The sequence below is a fragment of the Mirounga leonina genome, unplaced genomic scaffold, assembly GCF_011800145.1.
Source record: "Mirounga leonina isolate KUSES-001 unplaced genomic scaffold, KU_Mleo_1.0 Mir_153, whole genome shotgun sequence".
Lineage (NCBI taxonomy): Eukaryota > Metazoa > Chordata > Mammalia > Carnivora > Phocidae > Mirounga > Mirounga leonina.
In genome coordinates this window covers 37,231,762-37,252,272 of record NW_023270387.1, presented here as the reverse complement: position 1 = coordinate 37,252,272, position 20,511 = coordinate 37,231,762, and the positions used below count along the sequence as shown (strand labels likewise).

At 41.0% G+C, this 20,511-nt stretch overlaps 1 pseudogene; it reads left to right on the top strand.

The window, feature by feature from the left end:
* The first annotated feature begins 5,531 nt into the window (after positions 1-5,531).
* On the top strand, positions 5,532-6,822 carry LOC118013128 (annotated as a pseudogene).
* Positions 6,823-20,511: the final 13,689 nt, after the last annotated feature.

The following is a 20,511-nucleotide window of genomic DNA, read 5'->3' as shown; positions in this document are numbered from 1 at the left end:
GCTCAGTCGTTAAGCGTCTGCCTTCGGCTCAGGTCATGATCCCAGGGCCCTGGGATCAAGCCCTGCATTGGGCTCCCAGCTCCACGGGAAGCCTGCTTCTTCTTCTCCCACTCCCCCTGCTTGTGTTCCCTCTATCGCTGTATCTCTCTCTGTCACATAAATAAATAAAATCTTAAAAAAAAAAAGTAAGTGAATAAAGCAAGTACTGATAGGAGTGAAACAAAGAGGAAACAGAAAGGGGTAGGTCAGGAGACGTATCTCATTCCCGTAGGGTGGAAATCTTTTAGATGTTTATTTAAAAATGGGATAAATAAGGGCACCTGACTGGCTCAGTTGGAGGAGCATGTGACTCTTGATCTCGGGGTCATGAGTTCAAGCCCCACATTGGGGATTACTAAAAAAAAAAGGGGGGGGATGAATAAAATGGATATTGATGGGGTTAAAACAATTGAATACAGCACTACCTAATGTTAGGTGGGACAAAGGGACTCCCTACTGCTCTACCAACATTAAAGGGCCCCAAACAAGTCTACTCTATTTACCCCTGTTTGGAGAAACTCAGAAAGTTAGAAGGCAGGGATTGTTAGGAGAAACCTGACCAGCAATCCCCCGAGGCAACAGGCCAATTAATCAAATTAAAGAGTCACCAAAGGGCGTGGGTCCCTTGTTCAGCTCCTAGCTAGGGAGCCAAAGCCTTTTGCACAAGAGTGAGTAAAAAGGTCAGGGGTGGAGAAGAGAAATTCCCAGGACTATTTGATTCAGGAGTCCCACAAACTGTGGTACCAAAACCCACTGGTGAGGCCCTCACTCAGGCTGCGATTAGTTTTGAGAGCATGTCAACATGTCAGGGTCAATAAGATTATGAAAACTAGAATGTTGAACCAGGCTTTATGTGAAGTAACTGTGTCTTATTGCTGATCTTAGGAGGAAAATAACCAGTGTTTGGCCATTATGTATGATGTTTGCTGTAAGATTTTCATAAATGCCCTTAATCAGATTGAGATTTCCTTCTATTAATAGTTTGTTGAGTGGTTTTTGTCATAAAAGGGTTTCAGATTTTATCAAATGCTATTTTCTCCATCTATTGAGGTAAGCATGGGGTTTTCTTTTTTATTAATATGGTGTATTACATTAATTGATTTTTTTGGATGTTAAACCAGCTTTACATTCCTGGAATAAATTCCACTTGGTCATGTGTATATTTATTTTTATATGTTGTTAGATTTAATTTGCTATATTTTGTAGAGGATTTCTGTTTCTATACTCAGATATTGGCTTTTCTATCCTTGTGATATCTTTGCTGGTTTTGGTGTCTGATTAATACTGGCCTCAGAATGAATTGGGTAGTGTTCCCTCCTCTTCTTTTTGGAAGTGTTTTTGAATAATCATTATTAATTCTTCTTCACATATTTGGTAGAATTCACCAGTGAAGCCATTTGGTCCTAGGCTTTTTGGGGCGGGGCGCGGGGGGAGAGGATAGTTTTTGATTACTGATTGATTCAATCTTTTAACTTGTTACAGATATATTCATACTGCCTATTTTTCCTTGAGTCAGCTTTAGTACTTCGTCTTTCTATGAATTTGTCTATTTTATCTAAGTGATCTAATTTCTTGGCATATAATTGTTCAGTCTCTTTATTTCTGTATGGTCAGTCATAATGTCCCCTCTTTTATTGCTGATCCTAGTAATTTGTCTTCTCTTTTCCCTTCTTTCCTTCTCTCTCTCTCTTGTTCTCTTTTTCTTTCTTTCTTTCTTTCTCTTTCTCTCTTTCTCTCTTTATTTTTTTGGGAGTCTAGGTGAAGATTTGTTAGTTTTATTGCTCTTTCAAAGGACCAAATTTGATTCAGTTAATTTCATGTATTGCTTATATATTCCCTTTATTTCATTAATTTCCCCTCTAATCTTTACTTTTCCCTTCTTTCTGCTTATTTTTGGTTTAGTTTGCTTCTCTTTTTCCTTTGATGTAAGGTGGAAGTTTAGGTAATTGTTTTGAGATGTTTCTTTTTTTTAATGTATACATTTACAGTTATAAATTTCCTTCTCAGCACTGCTTTAGTAGCATCCCATAAATTTTGGTATGTTGTGTTTTCATTTTCATTAATCTCAAAGTATTTTCTAATTTCCTTTTGATACCTTCTTTGATCCTGGTTATATAGAAGTGCATTGTTTAGTTTCCACATATTTGTGAGTTTCTCATCTCTTTCAGTTGCGGATAAATTTCTAATTCCATGCCACTGTGATAAGAGAACATATTTTGTATTATTTCTATCTTTTTAAATTTATAGAGCAATGGTTTATCCTGAAGAATGTCCCATATGCATTTGAGAAGAATGTATATTCTGCTGCTGTTGGGTGAAGTGTTCTGTAAATGTCTGTTAGTTTATCCTGTTGGTTCATAGTATTGTTCAAGTCTTCTTTTTTGTTATTGTTGACCTTCTGCTTAGTTGTCTTATCCATTATTGAAAGTGATATATTGAAGTCTTCAGCTATTATTGTTATATCTATTGTTATATATATATTATCTACTGTTATATATATTGATATATATATCAATTTTGATTATATATAATCAATATATATATCAATATTGATATATATATTGATATATATAATCTACTGTTATATACATTGTCTACTTCTCTCTTAATTTCCATCAGTTTTGTTTTCATGTATTTGGTACTTGGTTATTAGGCACATATATGTTTATAATTGTTTTATTTTTCTGATGGATTAACCCTCTTATCAGTATAGAATGTCCCTGTTATCTCTACACATATTTTTTAAATATGTCCACTTTTGTCCACTCCAGCTTTCTTACAGTTGTTGTTTGTCTGGGATATCTTTTCCCATCCCCTTAATTTTTTTTTCTTTTTTTTTTTTATTCTTATGTTAATCCCCATACATTACATCATTAGTTCTAGATGAAGTGTTCCATGATTCATTGTTTGTGCATAACACCCAGTGCTCCATGCAGAACGTGCCCTCCTCAATACCCACCACCAGGTCAACCCATCCTCCCACCCCCCTCCCCTCTAGAACCCTCAGTTTGTTTTTCAGAGTCCATCGTCTCTCATGGTTCGTCCACCCCTACGATTTCCCCCGCTTCATTCTTCCCCTCCTGCTACCACCTTCTTCTTTTTTTTTCTTAACATATATTGCATTATTTGTTTCAGAGGTACAGATCTGAGATTCAACAGTCTTGCACAATTCACAGCGCTTACCAGAGCACATACCCTCCCCAGTGTCTATCACCCAGTCACCCCATCCCTCCCACCCCAACCCCCACTCCAACAACACTCAGTTTGTTTCCTGCGATTAAGAATTCCTCATATCAGTGAGATCATATGATACATGTCTTTCTCTGTTTGACTTATTTCACTCAACATAATACCCTCCAGTTCCATCCACGTCGTTGCAAATGGCAAGATCTCATTCCTTTTGATGGCTGCATAATATTCCATTGTATATATATACCACATCTTCTTTAGCCATTCATCTGTCGATGGACATCTTGGCTCTTTCCACAGTTTGGCTATTGTGGACATTGCTGCTATAAACATTGGGGTGCACGTACCCCTTCGGATCCCTACTTTTGTATCTTTGGGGTAAATACCCAGTAGTGCAATTGCTGGATCATATGGTAGCTCTATTTTCAACTTTTTGAGGAACCTCCATACAGTTTTCCAGAGTGGCTGCACCAGCTTGCATTCCCACCAACAGTGTAGGAGGGTTCCCCTTTCTCCGCATCCCCGCCAACATCTGTCGTTTCCTGACTTGTTAATTTTAGCCATTCTGACTGGTGTGAGGTGGTATCTCATTGAGGTTTTGATTTGGATTTCCCTGATGCTGAGCGATATTGAGCACTTTTTCATGTGTCTGTTGGCTATTTCCCATCCCCTTAATTTTAATCAATTTGTAATTAAATCTCAAGTGTGTCTGCTATAGAAAGCATAGTTGGTTCCTGTTTGGTTTTCAGTCTAACAATCTGTACTTTGATTCACTTGTTTAATCCATTTACATTTAATGTGAATACTGATCCAGTTGGATTTATGATGCCATTTTACTGTGTTCTATGTTTCTCGTGTACTTCCTTCTCTTTTACTGACTCCTTTTTTAGTAAGTGGGTGTTTTCTACTCTAATATTTAAATTATTTAATGATATTTCACTAGGTTTCTGAGTTATTTTCTAAGTAGCTCTTTTGTCATTTTTGCTCCAGGCATTTTTAAGTTTTTTCTTTTTGTCATATATATATTTATATTATGTATTTATATAAAATTTTGATTATGTTATGTTCTGTGTCTCACAATTTCAATATTGAATTTTTATGAACTTCTTTTTACTATATATTCTTTCTGCTGATTCTTAATCATAGTTTCTTTTTCCATTTGTACTTACTCGTTTCTTGTGTAAGTTGCTCTTTTTTCTCATGAAATTATTTGTGTAAATTCTTTGACACCTAGGTTCAATATGGATTTCTCTAGAGATTTTTGTTTCTTTCTTCCAATTTTTGGGTCATCACAAATCCAGGGCCCCTATAAAATGAATTCATGGCTTGAGGTTATTTTAGTCCAAATGGTAAAGCAAATTTATACTATAAATCAGAGACGGGTTAGTTCATGATTGCAAATACCCCAAAACAGTTGTTTGTTCCTTTTTTTTGCTGTCTGAAATGAAAATTTTCTTATTAGAGGGTAGAACAGACTTTATTTAAAAAAATTTTTTTTTTTAAAGATTTTATTTATTTATTTTGAGAGAGAGAGAATGAGAGAGAACACATGAGAGGGGATAGGGTCAGAGGGCAAAGCAGACTCCCTGCCGAGCAGGGAGCCCGATGCGGGACTCGATCCCAGGACTCCAGGATCATGACCTGAGCCAAAGGCAGTCGCTTAACCAACTGAGCCACCCAGGCGCCCCCAGACTTTATTTTTTTGTTTCATTCTTACTCTGAGAATATGAACCTTCCTTTCTCAGATTTTCAGGGAGGGCATATCTCATACGCTCCCCACATGGATAAGCTCTGGGCATAATTTCCTGTCTATTACAGTTCATGAGCCTTAGAAAACCAAAGCTAAGATTTTTCCAGATTTGGCAAATGCCCTAACTTTTCTCTCTGGATTATTGCCCACATTTATATTTTTAGACTAAATGACTAGTCTCTTGATAGTTGTTTTAGATTTTTTTTTATATTTTATCAATTATTTTTAGTGAAAAAGGCAACTTAAAATCTAGTCTACCCTGTTACTGGACATGGGATCCCATGAACTATTTTTTCACTCCTGTTCTTTATCTGGCACCAGGACAGGTCCTGGAATACAGGTCTACCTAAACCAGTGCTACTTTGTGTCTTCTGTAAGCCAGTGCTGGTTTGTGAACTATTTGTTATCAAGATACAGTTGGGAATTGAAAGTGAGTATAAGCGACTAAACCTCTACCTTATCTTGTCCCAGACTGTAATTGCCAAAAAAAGATGAGTATTTATATCATGTCAGTGGATCTGCTGAAGACTGATAGCTCTTCATGGGCCAGAGATTGAGTAGCACAATGTCTAAACTAGGATGGTTTTTTAGACTTTTGCTGGGACCACATAAAATCTGATAAATGTTATGGATACTCTCCCCAGAAATATGTGCACATAAAGAGAAATATAGAAGTTAATATAAAATATCAGGGTATATATATACAGATCCTCTGAAATCTTACAGATCTTGTTCTTTTAATCCCAGCAACAGACAAAGGCAAGGGCCCTGGACACTCGTGTGAAGGGTGAGATCTCTGAACTGGAGTGGGGTTGAGGTGGGCCGGCACCCGCTTCTGACCTCTGGTGCCGCCGGCCTCAGGATCGGACATGGCCCAGAACTTGAAGGACTTAGCGGGACTGCTGCCCTCCGGGCCCCAGGGCATGGGCACGGCGCTGAAGCTGCTGCTGGGGGCTGGCGCCGTGGCCTACGGCATCCGCGAATCCGTGTTCACGGTGGAAGGCGGGCACAGAGCCATTTTCTTTAATCGGATCGGTGGTGTGTAGCAGGATACCATACTGGCCGAAGGCCTTCACTTCAGGATCCCCTGGTTCCAGTACCCCATCATCTATGACATTTGGGCCAGACCCCGAGAAATTTCCTCCCCCATAGGCTCCAAAGACCTGCAGATGGTGAATAGCTCCCAGCGAGTGCGGTCTCGACCCAATGCCATGGAGCTTCCCAGCATGGATCAATGCCTAGGTCTAGACTAGGAGGAGTGAGTGCTGCCGTCCATTGTCAACGAGGTGCTGAAGAGTGTGGTGGCCAAGTTCAGTGCCTCACAGCTGATCACCCAGGGGGCCCAGGTATCCTTGTTGATCCGGCAGGAGCTGACAGAGAGGCCCAAGGACTTCAGCCTCATCCTGGATGATGTGGCCATCACAGAGCTCAGCTTTAGCCGAGAATACACAGCTGCGCTGGAAGCCAAACAAGTGGCTCAGCAGGAGGCCCAGGGAGCCCAATTTTTGGTGGATAAAGCAAAGCAGGAACAGCGGCAGAAGATTATGCAGGCTGAGGGTGAGGCTGAGGCTGCCAGAATGCTTGGAAAAGCCCCGAGCAAGAACCCTGGCTATATCAAACTGTGCAAGATCCGGGCAGCCCAGAACATCTCCAAGACAATTTCCACGTCACAGAACCGTATCTATCTCACTGCTGACAAACTCGTCCTGAACCTACAGAATGAAAGTTTCACCCGGGGCAGTGACAGCCTCATCAAGGGTAAGAAATGAGCCTGGTGACCGGGAACTCCACTCCCAGAGAAGAAGTGGATCTGTTCCTCCCCTGGTTTTTGAGGAGCCAGCTTGGGGTCCAGCGCACCCCCCATTCCACCCCCGGTATCATGTGATGGTCCCTCCCGCATCTGTCCTCCCAACCCTTCTTGGATGAACAAAGCCTGACAAGTTTTCTGGGGAATGATTTTTTTTTTTTTAAGATTTTATTTATTTATTTGACAGAGAGAGACACAGTGAGAGAGGGAACACAAGCAGGGGGAATGGGAGAGGGAGAAGCAGGCTTCCTGCGGAACAGGGAGCCTGATGTGGGGCTCGATCCCAGGACCCTGGGATCATGACCTGAGCTGAAGGCAGACGCTTAATGACCGAGCCACCCAGGCGCCCCTGGGGAATGATTTTGAGTAATCATTTCGTCATTCAACTTATTTGCCACTCCATTTATTTGTGAGTATAAACCGGAGTAGACAAAAGGGGGGCCCCGTAACAGACTATCAAGGGAGTAAGTTGAAAGATGTCATTTATTAGTCACTCATTCATCCAACCAAACCCAAGTGCCTGCAATGTACCAGATAAAGTTCTAGATCTCAGATCATTGCTCCAAAAAGGAAAATTTACCATTCTTTTTTCCATCGCTTACCTCCATGCTCCACCCCCAGAACCTGTACCCTGTTCCCACATTAGAATCCCACACTCACAGAGTCTAGGTAGGAAGCAGAGCCCGCTTGCCTCCATAGGAGAGGAAAACTCACCTTCCCAAACATTCTTTCATTGAACAGAGCATGAAGTTCCAGTATTCAGGTGACCACATGCCAGCTTCTGACTCAGGACGTGCGGACAGATAGGCTGGGACAGTGTTGAATGCATTTGGCACAGGTGGTGTGAGTTGCAAAGTGTCATCCCATTGCCAGGAGCAGCAGAGACAGCAATCCCTGCCACAAGGTCCAGTGGCCAGCATCCCTGGAGTCAGCGTTGTGGGCAGGGGCATTTATGCTCAGCAGCAGGGGCTTATTATAAATTCCTACGTGGAACCACATAGCGTGGGATTTTGGATTCTGTTCCTGGCTGTGTAGCCGGCTTCAAGCCTGTTCTGTGGTATTCCCTGAAATAAAACAAGGCGTGTGTATGTATGTGTATATATATCTCTATATATGTAAGTATATAATAAATATAAATATCTGTCTATCTATCTATCTATCTATCTATCTATCTATCTATCTATCTATCTATCATCATCTATCCATTTCAATTAGAACAACTTGGAATCTGTTGTTCACACCAAGAAGTGAGAGAAATTCATGTAAGAAATAGTCTCAGCAAGGATTCAGAGATTTTTTTTTTCAGTTTTATTGACATGTAGTTGACATATAACGTTGTATAAGTTTAAGATGTACACCTGCTGATTTGATACACTTACATGTTGCAAAGTGATTATCATCCCAGTGTCAGCTAACACCTGCAGGTTACATAATTCCCATTTCTTTTTTGTGGTGAGTACATTTAAGAAATGTACTCTTAGCAACCCTCTTAGCAACTCAGAGGTTTTCTTTATGTTGAGCTGATAATCACTTCCTAAATCTTCCACCTGGCTATACTCCACGATAGCAAAAACAACATGTATCTCCTAGCAAGTTTTGACTTCTTCACAGGAAAAAATAACACAGAAAAAATAACATTTAAATTTAAGTCCCTTTCCCACCCTGAGGGCTCTCTGATCACTGACCTTAGTGGTTCCTGATCTGGCTGAGTGCCAAAATTGCTTGTGGGTTTATTACAAAATACTCAGGCCTCTTCTTGGAACCGCCATCTTAGAATGTTGGGAACAAAGCTCAGGAATCACTTGGTCAACAAGCCCTACATGTGAGGCTGCTGCACGGTCATGTGGGAATCCTGGCCTGCAGTCTTGCTACCAAATGTGTGATCCGAAGACCAGAAGCATCAGTGCCAAACTTATTATAAATTCAGAATCTCGGGCTTTATTCCAGACTATCTGGATCTTAATGACAGACCCGGGTGATTCCTGTGCCCAATAAAGGCTGGGATCAGGGCACCTGGGTGGCTCAGTCCATTGAGCATCCAACTCTCGATTTCGGCTTAGGTCATGATCTCGGGGTCATGGGATTGAGCCCTGGGTCAGGCTTCTAATGCAAACGTGTAATGTAGACCCTTTCCTTCTTTACTATGCTTGTCGTGTACAGCCTGCCCCTCAGCGATAGAACAAATACTCCACAAGGTTGGCAATGGTTACCTGTTCTTTTTTTTTTTTCCACTGAGGTTTGCTACATCAAAAAGAGTCTGTCATATATCTGCCACACAACAGAAATCAGTTGAATGAATAATCAGTGTAGAGCACCTCTCTGCTCTAGAGACAGTATCTTCATTAATGCAACCCTAGGCCAAATGCTATTTGGTGGCCTCTGCAGCACGAATCCCCTCACTTGCCATCAGCGCTGCCCATGCTTTCTCACATGCTGCTCTCTCCCTTTGCTCAGCTCCTCCCTCCACCCCAACCCTCCTGCACAGCACAAGATTACATTTCTCTCTTCAGAAAAGATGATCTTAGGCTTATGGGTCCTATTTTCTAACCAACTGTGCACCTAAATTAGACTCTGTCTTATAAATCCATGAGTTTGCATGAGAGCCAGAGCTTGGATAACTGGAGTGAAGGGCAGAGGAAGGGGGCAAGCTGCAGAGAACGTAGAAACCCAACAGGAATTGAATTAAGATGAAAAACTATCAGATCCCTCCTCTCTACTGATTCCAGAATCTGATTCTTTAAAAAAAGATGGGAAAGATGGGGAAAACAGCCCAGGAAACAGCCCTGGAAGGAAGGCAAGAGCTGGATGAGTGTGAAAATTAATCTCTCGATGCTACAGATGCCTGCGTGCAGGGGTTCCCCGGGGACTGGTAAGAACATTGACAGGCAGAACGACTCTTCCTGCTGTGAGAGATGGGGGAAGCCCAGAGGAAAAGGAGACCAGAACTCTACACAGGAAAAAGAAGAGGCAGAATCCAAAAGAACCCACAGAAGCAAAATATAACTACAGAAAGGAGAGGGGTTGAGGGCTGGACCCAGGCCAGAACGCAGGCTTACCCAGCTACATGAACCCCTTGCTGCCCAGGGCCCTGGAAGCAAGACAAGGTCCCCATTGTGTCCAAGTCCCTATGATCGCAGGTCCTAGTGGGACAAGGTTCTACTGAAGGGACAAGGACAAAGGAGCAGAGAAGATGACCATGCCCAAGAGTGACCGTGGTGAAAGCCCACACAGGCCCTGTCCATGCTAGTCTCCTCACAGCCTCTCCTGTCCCCACCCACAACAGACTGAGCGAAGCAAACATGCAGATTCTGGAAGGTTCTCAGTGCTTCCCCTTATTTTCTGTCTCAAACTTTATAAATCTTCTCCTTTATTAGCCCACCAACCCCATGTGACAAGAAGTAGAAAAAAGAAATTCATATCTGGACTTGTATTTTAAATAGGGAAGTAAGACATTGCTAGTCAGTGCGACGTGAAGTACAAACAGGGAGGGAGACAGCCCAGCCCTGCTTCTGCGGGAACCGGAAAGTGGACGAGGGAAGAAACGTAGAGGTCAGTGTGGGGAGGGGGGTCCTCGTGGGCCAGGGGTGGGCCAGTCTCTCCAGCTCCTCGCATCATGCTAATAGGAGCACAGATTTCTCCAGATGCCAGCTGCAGGACGAGAAGTCAGGGCATCCGCAAGTCCTGTCGTGGGAGTGGGGCCGAATCTCGTGTCACCAGTCCGACCCAAGGCATCTGTCTCACACTGTAGAAAAAAGCAATCACGAACGAATTCAGGTTGGTCACATCACACAAGTGTTTTTCTGTTTTTGTTTTTAAAGATTTATCTGTTTGTCAGAGAGAGAGGGAGAGAGAGCACGCGCATGCGCACAAGCAGGGGGAGCGGCAGGCAGAGGGAGAAGCAGACTCCCCGCCAAGCAGGGAGGCTGATGTGGGGCTTGATCCTGGAACCCCGGGATCGTGACCTGAGACGAAGGCAGCCGCTTAACCGACTGAGCCACCCAGGTGTCCCAGTCATGCAAGTGTTGACATTCTCAGCGGTCCATTAAGTGCCTAAAATGTCCCACTCAAAGAACCTCCATGACCCCATTGTGTCCCCTCTGCCCCAACCCCTCCCCTACTCCAGGCCCTCCAGGGTCTCACCTTTAGGAACCCTGAGAGACACATCAGAGCCTTAGGCAATCTCACTTCCTGGAGCAGAACAACAATGGGATGTGGTCCAAGCTGTAACTAGAGGAATCATGGAGTGAGCAAGCTACACCCCCCCTCCTCCCGCCCCGCCCATGGGCCTAAGGGTCTTAGGGATCAACCTCCTGACCCAAACTCACTTGCAGCTGAGCATAGCCCCCTTCCTTCTCTCCTGTGGGAAGAAAATATTATGCGAGAGGCCAGGGAGAAAACTGGACAATGAGAGCCTAGACATCCCCCAGCCCTGGGCCAGAGGCTCTTGTCTACATACTTGGGATCTTAGTTTTGCACTTTTAGTGACCCATCTTGTTCCATGAAGGATGGCCTGTGTTAGCAGTTGCACAAGTGTCTCAGCTTGCTTTCTCTTCAAAGCTTCTCTAAACCCATCCCATAACTATATTTGTGTTTCCCAATCCTGCCCCGAATCTCCAGTCACAGAAGAATTTTAGGGCTCTCTAGGACTCCTTACTGTCTTTGCACCTTTTAATGAAAATTTGGGGTATTTATGTAAATCTATTTCTCCCAAAATCTCACTTCAAAGTCCAGCTTCTACCAACTGCCTGATTCCAAATCTACCACCTCATTTTAAATTTTTTGTTACAACAGCACCCCATTTCCAGACATCAAATCCTGTAATAGTTATCTACTGCTGTGTAACAAATTATAAAAAAAGGAGACAGCTTGAAACAGTGAACATTTATTATCTCAATCCATTTCTGAGGGTCCAAATTCTAAGAGCAGTCTAGCTGGGTATTTCTGGCTAGCGGTTTCTCATTAGGTTACTATCAATAGTTTGGCTGGAATTGCAATGATGAGAAGGCTTGACTGGGGCTAAGGATGTGTGTTCAAGCTCACACATGGGGCTGTTGGCTGGAGGCTTCGGTTCCTTGCTGGCCACTTAGCCGGAAGCCCTGGCCTTCGACTACATGGCCATTGCCACACGTGAGCATCTTTATGACACGGCACCTGGCTTCTTCCAAAACAAATGATCAAAGAGAAGGAGAGAATGAGAATGCAAAAGACCACAGACCCTTTTATGACCTAATCTCTAAACATTGCATCCACTTTTTTCTTTTCATTGGAGGTGAGTCACTGAGTCCAATCCACACCCAAGAGGAAAGGAATTAGTTTGACCTCTCAAGAGGAGGAAAATTAGAGTTTGTGAACATTTTAAAACCACCACACCCTATATGTAAAGTATCATTATCTCCTGCTTGTTTCCAGATTTTTTTCCTATCTTTGGTTTCCATTAGTTGTATAGAGATGTGCCTGGGTGGTCTCTCTTGGTGTATTGAGCATCTTGGATCTATATGCTAAAGTTGGAGCCTTTCAAATGTGATTTCTTCAAATCTTTTTTTCTGCTCTTTTCCCTCCATATTTTTGAACTCCGATTGATTGTCTATTGCCTATTGCCTTTTATATATTCTTCCACAGGTTTCTAAGGATTTATTTACTTTTCATTCTTTTTTCTCTGTTGGGTTTTTTTTTTTTTTTTTTTGGATTGGGCAATTTCTATGGATTTATATTCAACCTCGATGCCTTCCCAAGACCTTTGCGCTTATCCACTGAATTTTTATTTCAGTTTGAGAATTTTTATTTGGTCCTTTTTATACTTTTCTTCATTCAGATTTCCTGCCTATGCACCCTTTAATACCAAGATTTCCTTTAATTCCTTCAACGTGTTTTCATTCAATTCTTTGAATTTCTTAGATCTGCGTGGGAGTCTTTGAATGCTGAATCCAGTATTGGGACATGCTGGGAATACAGTTCTTCTTTTTTTTTTTTTTTTAAGATTTTATTTATTTGTCAGAGAGAGAGAGAGAGAGTGCGAGTACAGGCAGGGGGAGAGGAAGAGGGAGAAGCAGGCTCCCTACCGAGCAGAGAGCCTGACGCGGGACTCGATCCCAGGATCCCGGGATCGTGACCTGAGCCAAAGGCAGCCGTTTAACCGACTGAGTCACCTAGGCATCCCTGGGAATACATTTCTGTTGACTTTCTCATTATGGTCACATATTTCTCTTTCTTTGAAGGTCTGATAATATGTAATTTAAAAGTGGATATCAGAGATCTGTTTTAGCAAATCTGGAACCTATTTTATTTTTCTGAGTATTGCCTTTATTTTTTTTCCTAGAAAGTGGTCAATTTGCCTGGACCACACAGTGAAATGTGAACCCCTGCTGTATGCAATAGTTGGTGTGTTGGCTCTGTTTTTCCAAATCCAATTGCTGCATTTTAATTCTGAATCTCAAGTGATCTGTCCTGCATCTGTGTAATTTAGTGGCCAGCCAAGGATTTGGACAGTTTCTACTCCCATTTTGGACTCACTGTCTCTGTGGTTGCCTTGTCCTTGGTATTTCCCCTAAATTTCCAGATACCAACCCCAACCACAAGTTCTGACCTTCGATACCTCAAACCAGTAAGGTTTTGCTTTCTGCTGCCTAAGCTTTGTGCTAACTGAAGAATTCATCAGTTGAAGTGTGGACTTGCAGAATTCACCAGGATCAGTCTAGTTCTTGCTGCTTTTTTAGCAGTTTCTCTTGAGTGTCCCACAACCATGCACAGATTAATGGTCAGCCAGGGATTTTGTTGCAGCTTGTACCTAGATTTGGGATCTCAATACTTTTGCTGCTCTCTCACTTTCATATTTTTCCCTCTAAACTTCCAATTACTCTGCACCATGAAAGCCATCACCCGCCTTCTTGAGCCACTGGGGCGGCAGTTATCAAATAATCAAAGAGAAGGAGAGAACGAGAGAAGAAGAGAGCAATGAAGAGTTAGGAGAACACTCCCATAGGTAAGAAGGCTATGATTTGCAGTTCCTACCCATTTCGTTCAAGATTCAAGTAATTCAATATCAAAGTTCTTTTCTGCCTGTATTTATTTTTCAGTGACTTCAAATATTTGTTTTGAATATTTTTGTCCAGTTTTCAGAATTGTCTTCTGTAGGAAGATTTGCTCTGCTTCTTCATACTGCCATTATCAGAAATCCCACCTTGCAAGAGGATTTTGGGGAGGGAAGGCCATAGGCCATCTTTTGATCTTCTGAGACTAAAATGGATCTAGGCACCAGAGATTCACTATTCAGTTTTCTCACATGGAAATAAGATTAGGTCTGGGGTCTGGGCACACAAACTCCCCAGGGGAATCACTGAGTTCATGCAACCCACGATGACAAAGGACACCCCCATGTCATTGCTTCTTTAGTGTTGGAGACCACAAATTACGTACCTGAGAATTCTCACACGTTTTCTGAATGCAGTCACCAGAAATGCAGCTAAATCTGAATGGTGGCCTTGGAAGTGGTTCAGTTAAATCTGAAACAAGCTCTGCCTTTGTCCGCCATCCTCCTCAGAACTGTGAAGTTACGGGAATCTCTCATCAACCTGACGGCTCTTTGTAGCCTTTGTCAGTGACAGCCCCCCATTATTTAGTGGGCTCTGGGCTTTTCCACTTCACACTTTCCCCCCACCTCTGAGGAGTGTAAGCCCTTTGAGATGTAACTGCATTGATGTGCTCAAATCCTAGTGAATAACAACGGTCATGCCCAAGGAAGAGTTATGACTTCTCGTCCCACTTGGGGTCTTCTCTGAACCAAAGTTCCAATAGGTACAAAAAGCTCCCATATGAAATGGAAATGGCATGTCTACTTGAAGGCCAAGCCTGGATGCAGAGGCCTTAGCAATCTGCACCAAGAGAATGTGGGCAACGCACATGCTCATTGCTGCTTTCCCAAACCCCTGGCCACCAAGGGACGTGACAACAGATGTGCCACCTGAGAATGAAGTCTGTTCCATTGTGGCACCTCCAGAGGAGTGCTGCAGCCATCCACTGTGGGAAGGTAAAGTGCTGACAGTCCACAGCACTGGAAACTGTGCAGCTAGGGTGAACATCGATTGGCCACAGAGCATACAAACTGACATGACTGAAGCACATAGACTCATGAGACTTCATTGACCGACCCACCGAACAGTCAGGCCACTGGGCTCCTGGATACTGAATTTTGAAGGGCACGTAGCATGGCAAACCCTTTTATAGATAGAGGTTAAACCCCAGGCACAAATGCAAACTTTAGGTTTTATCTTTCATGCCCATGAGAATGGATTTCTCTGTTTATATATCTAGAGGCTTAATTATTGGGTAAATATAAAACAGTCATATCTTTCTACTAAACTGACATGACATTGTCTTTATTATGAAGTCAATAATAGATTATAATACGTTATAATTCTTCTTGCCTTAAGTCTACCTTCTCAGACCCCACTAACACAGCTACTCTAGCTCTTTTCTGGTTAGCTTTTCATGGTATCATTTTAAACCCCTTTCTTTTCAATCTACTGTGTCCCCGTATTTAAAATGTACCCTTTAAATAGCTTGTACTGGGGGGTTTTCTTTAACTAGCCAGACAATCTTTGTCATTAAAGCCAGACAATCTTTGTCATTAAACTGGTATATTTAGCTTATTTACTGTCTTCTTTATTTACATAGAGGAAAAAATTAATCTTCATGATATTGTCCATGGGTTTTCGCAAAAAGCTCCCATATGAGAGTGTATGTCCATTACCATAGTCATCACATGGAAGAGTTCCATCTCCTGTAAAATTTCATCATGTTATACCCAAACTTAGCAGTGATCTGTTCTCCATCCCTATCGTTTGTCTTTTCTAAAATGTCATGGAAGTAGAATTCTACAGTTTCACCTTTTGAGTTTGGCTACTTCTGCTTAGCAACATGTATTTGAGATTCATTCAATTTGTTGTGATATTTCATTCCTTTTACTGCTGAGTAGCATTCAATTGTATAGATGTAACAGAGTTTGTTTATGCATTCATCTGTTGAAGGACATCTGGACCACTCCCAGTTTTTGATGATTACTAATACAGTTGCAAAAACAGCCAGCTATACAGGTTTTTGTGTGAACTTAAGTGTTCGTTTCTCTTAGATCAGTAAGAGTGGGGTTGCTAGGTTATATTGTAAGTACACGTTTAAATTTATGTGACACTGCCAAACTGTTTTCCGAAGTGGTTGTAACATTTTACATTCACACCAACATATATGAGAGCTTTGGTTGCTCCATGTTATTGCCAGTATTTGACACGGTCGGCTTTGGGTGGTGTTTTTTTTTTTTTAGATACTGTACTAGCTGTGTAAAAAGATCACACCATGGTTTTAATTTGCACTTCCCATATAGCGAATGATGTTGAATATCTTTTTGTATGCTTAGCTGCCTCCCACATATTTTTTTGGTGCTGTTTTTACCTCTTTGGTGAAGTGTCTCTTCAGGTCTTTTGCCCATTTTTATTTTTTTTATTTTATTTATTTTTTGCCCATTTTAATTAATTAATTCATAAATTTTAAAGATTATTTATTTATTTGTCAGAGAGAGAGAGCATGAGAGGCAGAGGGAGAAGCAGGCTCTGCCCTGAGCAAAGAGCCTGATGTGGGACTCAGTCCCAGGACCCTGGGATCACAACCTGAGCAGAAGGCAGATGCTTAACCGACTGAGCCACCCAGGCATCCCTTGCCCATTTTTAAAATTGTGTTTTTCTTACTGTTCAATTTTGAGAATTTTATATATATTCTGAGAAAAAGCCCTTATCAAAATGTGATTTGCAAGTATTTCTTCCAAGTTTCTTGCTTGCCTTTTCATTGTCCTTATAGCATCTTACACAGAGCAAGTGTATAGTTTTGTTAAAGTCCAATTAATCATTTTGTTCTTACATAGATTGTGCTTTCTGTGGTGCATATAAGAACTCTGCTTAATAAAAAATTGTAAATATTTTCTCCTATACCTAATTTCTAGCAGTTTCACAGTTTTATATTTTACATTTAAGTCTATATACATTTTGAAATAATTTTTGTACAAAGTGTGAAGTATAGGTAGATTTTCCTTTTTTTGCAAATAAATCATTTCAGCACCATTTGTTGAAAAAATGATCCTTTCTCCATTGAATTGCCTTTAAAATTTGACAGATATCCATTTATTGTATTTGTGTGTGTCTATTTCTGCTTTCAGCCTCATTATTTCCTTTCTTCTTGCTTTGAGCATACTTTGTACTTTTTCTGGATTCCTAAGATGGAAGTTTTTAGACTACTGATTTGATAACCTTTTCTTTTAAAAAAAGTGTTTAATGCTATGAATTTTTGTCTAAGCACTCTTTTAGCTGCACCCCCCAATTTTTCATATGTTTTAATTGGTCCTAATTAAAAAAAAAATTCTTGGGGTGTCTGGATGACTCAGTCAGTTAAGCGTCTGCCTTCAGCTCAGGTCATGATCCTGGCGTCCTGGGATTGAGCCCCATGCCGGGCTCCCTGCTCAGTGGGGAGTATGCTTCTCCCTCTCCCTCTATCCTCCCCCCCAACTTGTGTGCTCTCTCTCTCTCTCAAATAAATAAATAAAATCATTAAAAAAAAGATACTTTTGAAACTTCCTCTTTGACCCAGGGATTATTTACAAGTGTGTTATAAAATTTCTAAATACATGGTATCTTCTCGAAATAACTGTTTTTGTTTTCTAGTTGAGTCTTACATTGGTCACAGAATATATGTTGTATGATTTCTATTTTTTTTTAAATCCTTTAAAGTTTGTTTTAGAGCCCAGCATATGGTCTCTCTTGGTTAATGGCCCAGATGCACTTGAAAAGAACATATATTCTGCTGTTGTGGAATGTTCTACAATGTCATTTTAAATTTTCCCTTTTTCAGTATGGAGGTTCCTCAAAAAGTTGAAAATAGAGCTACCCTACAACCCAGCAATTGCACTACTGGGTATTTACCCCAAAGATACAAATGGGCACCTGCACCCCAATGTTTATAGCAGCAATGTCCACAATGTCCACAATAGCCAAACTATGGAAACCTATATGTTCATCAACAGATGAATTGATAAAAATGATGTGGTATATATATGCAATGGAATATTATGCAGCCATCAAAAAATGATATCTTGCCATTTGCAATGACGTGGATAGAACTAGAGAGTATTATGCTAAGTGAAATAAGTCGATCAGAGAAAGACAATTATCATATGATCTCACTGATATGAGGAATTTGAGAAACAAGACAGAGGATCATAGGCAAAGGGAGGGAAAAATGAAACAAGACGAAACCAGAGAGGGAGACAAACCATAAGAGACTCTTAATCTCATGAAACAAACTGAGGGTTGCTGGAGTGGACGGGAGGAGATGGGGTGGCTGGCTGATGGACATTGGGGAGGGTATGTGCTATGGTGAGCGCTGTGAATTGTGTAAGACTGATGAATCACAGACCTGTACCCCTGAAACAAATAATGCATTGTATGTTAATAAAAAAAAAGTTTTCCCTTTTTATCCCTGATAATATTTCTTGTTTTAAAGTCTACTTTGTCTAATAGTATACAAGTTTGCTAGGGCTATTGCAATAAAGTATCACAGCTCTGGAGGATAGAAGTCCAAAGTCAAGGTGTGGGCTAGGGTTGGTTCCTTCTAAGGGGTTGAGGGAAGGATCTGGTCCAGGATGTCTCATTGGCTTGTAGATGCCCACCTTCTCCCCATGTCTCTCTACATCATCTTTCTTTTTATGTGTCTCTGTGTACATTTTTCCTTTTTACAAGTTCACCAGTCAGACTGGAGAAGGGCCTACCACAATGACCTCACTTTACCATGATAACTTCCATAAAGACCTAATCTTTGAATCAGGTCAAATTCTAAGATACTTAGGACTAGGATGTCAACATATGAATATGGGGGGCTTGATTCACGCCATAACAGATAGTAGTACAGTTACTCCATTTTTCTTTTAGTTAGGATTTACATGGTATATCTTTTTTCCATTCTTTTAACCCATCAATATGTAATATTTTAAAAACAGGTTTTTTATAGACAGCATATAGTTTATCTTTTAATTGTCACATTTAGACCACTTATATTTAGTATGATTATTGATATGGTTGGATCAAAATCTACCATCTGGCTAGGTGTTTTCTATTCCATCTTTTTTTTTTTTTTTTTTTTTTTTTGCCTTCTCAGGTTAATTGAGCATTTTTTATGATCTTATTTTATCTCCATAATTGACTTACTATGTATTTATAACTATCCTTATAATTCTTTATTGATTGCCTAAGGTTTACTAATATATCAATAAGTACTTAGAGCCTACCTTGAACTGCTGTTTTAGTGCTTCCTGAATAGTGTTATCTTATAGCGGTGTATTCCCAATTCCTCCCACCCTTGGCTACTGTTGGCATACATTTTATTTTTACACATGCTATATGTAACAATATATATATGTAACAACACATTACTACTATTTTTGCTTTGGACTGTTATCCTTTAGAGAAAGTAAAAATGCAAAAAATGCACTTTATTTTACATTTATTTATTGCTGCACTCTTCATGTCCCTATATAGATCCAAGTTTCTGTAGTCTCACATTTTCTTTTGCTTAAAGAATTTTTTTTATATTTTTTATAGTATAGATCTGCTGGCCCTGAATTCTCTGTTTTTGTTTCTCTGAGAAAGCCTTTATTTCACCCTCATTTTGAAGATATATTTGCTGGCTTTAGAATTCTGGGTTGACTTTTTTTCTTCTTCGAACACATTAGAAATGTGACTCTTTTGTCTTCCAGCTTGCCTGGTTTCTGATGAGAAGTTTGATGAGACTTATTTTCTAGCAAGTTGTGCTGGTTGCTGACACGAGGCCTTGGCTTCTCACGATGTAAATCTCTTTCTAAGGTTGCTTGAGTATCCTCATGCTATGGCTGCTGCCATCCCCCAGAGCAAGTGATTTAAGAGAGAGAGCAAGGAGGAAGCTACAGTGTGACCTACTCACAGAAGACAATACATCGCCTCTGCCACATTCTCTTTGTTAGAAGAAAGTCACTAGGAGAAGCACATGCTTAATGGGAGAGAATTAGGCTCGGCCTTTTGAGGGGAAGAGAATCAGAGATTCTGTACATATACTGAAAAACCACCACAGGGTTTAAAGAGCCTCACTCTGGGGAGCACCTGGATGGCTCAGTCAATTAAGCTCTGACTCTTGGTTTCAGCTCAGCTCATGATCTCAGGGTTGTGAGACTGAGCCCAGAGTCGGGCTCTGCACTCATTGTGGAGTCAGCTTGAGATTTTCTCCCTCTGCCCTTCCCCCTGCTCTCTCTCTCTAAAATAAAGTAAATAAGTGCACTCTTTAAAGAGCCTCATTCTGTAGGGGCTTGTGAAGTGAATTTCTTGCCCTTGCCCATACCTGTGAAGGTGCTAACATGATTTGAATGGCTCAGTCATCACACTGTTCTTACAGTGACCCTTTCCATGTGTTCACACAGTTACCAGGGTCATAACTATCTTTTCTTGTCTGAGAAGAAGAAAAAGTATTCTAAACTCCAGCGGAGTCCTGAAGGATAAAAGATAATAATGTGAACAGTAAGCTTATAAAGTTAAAAAAAAGAAAATATCCATAATATCCTTGTACACTTAAGGCAGGGTCAACTTTCTTTTAAAAGACCCCAAAAGTACAAGCCATGTAGATTTGACTACATCAAGATTAAGGATTTGGGTTAGATAAAGGACTT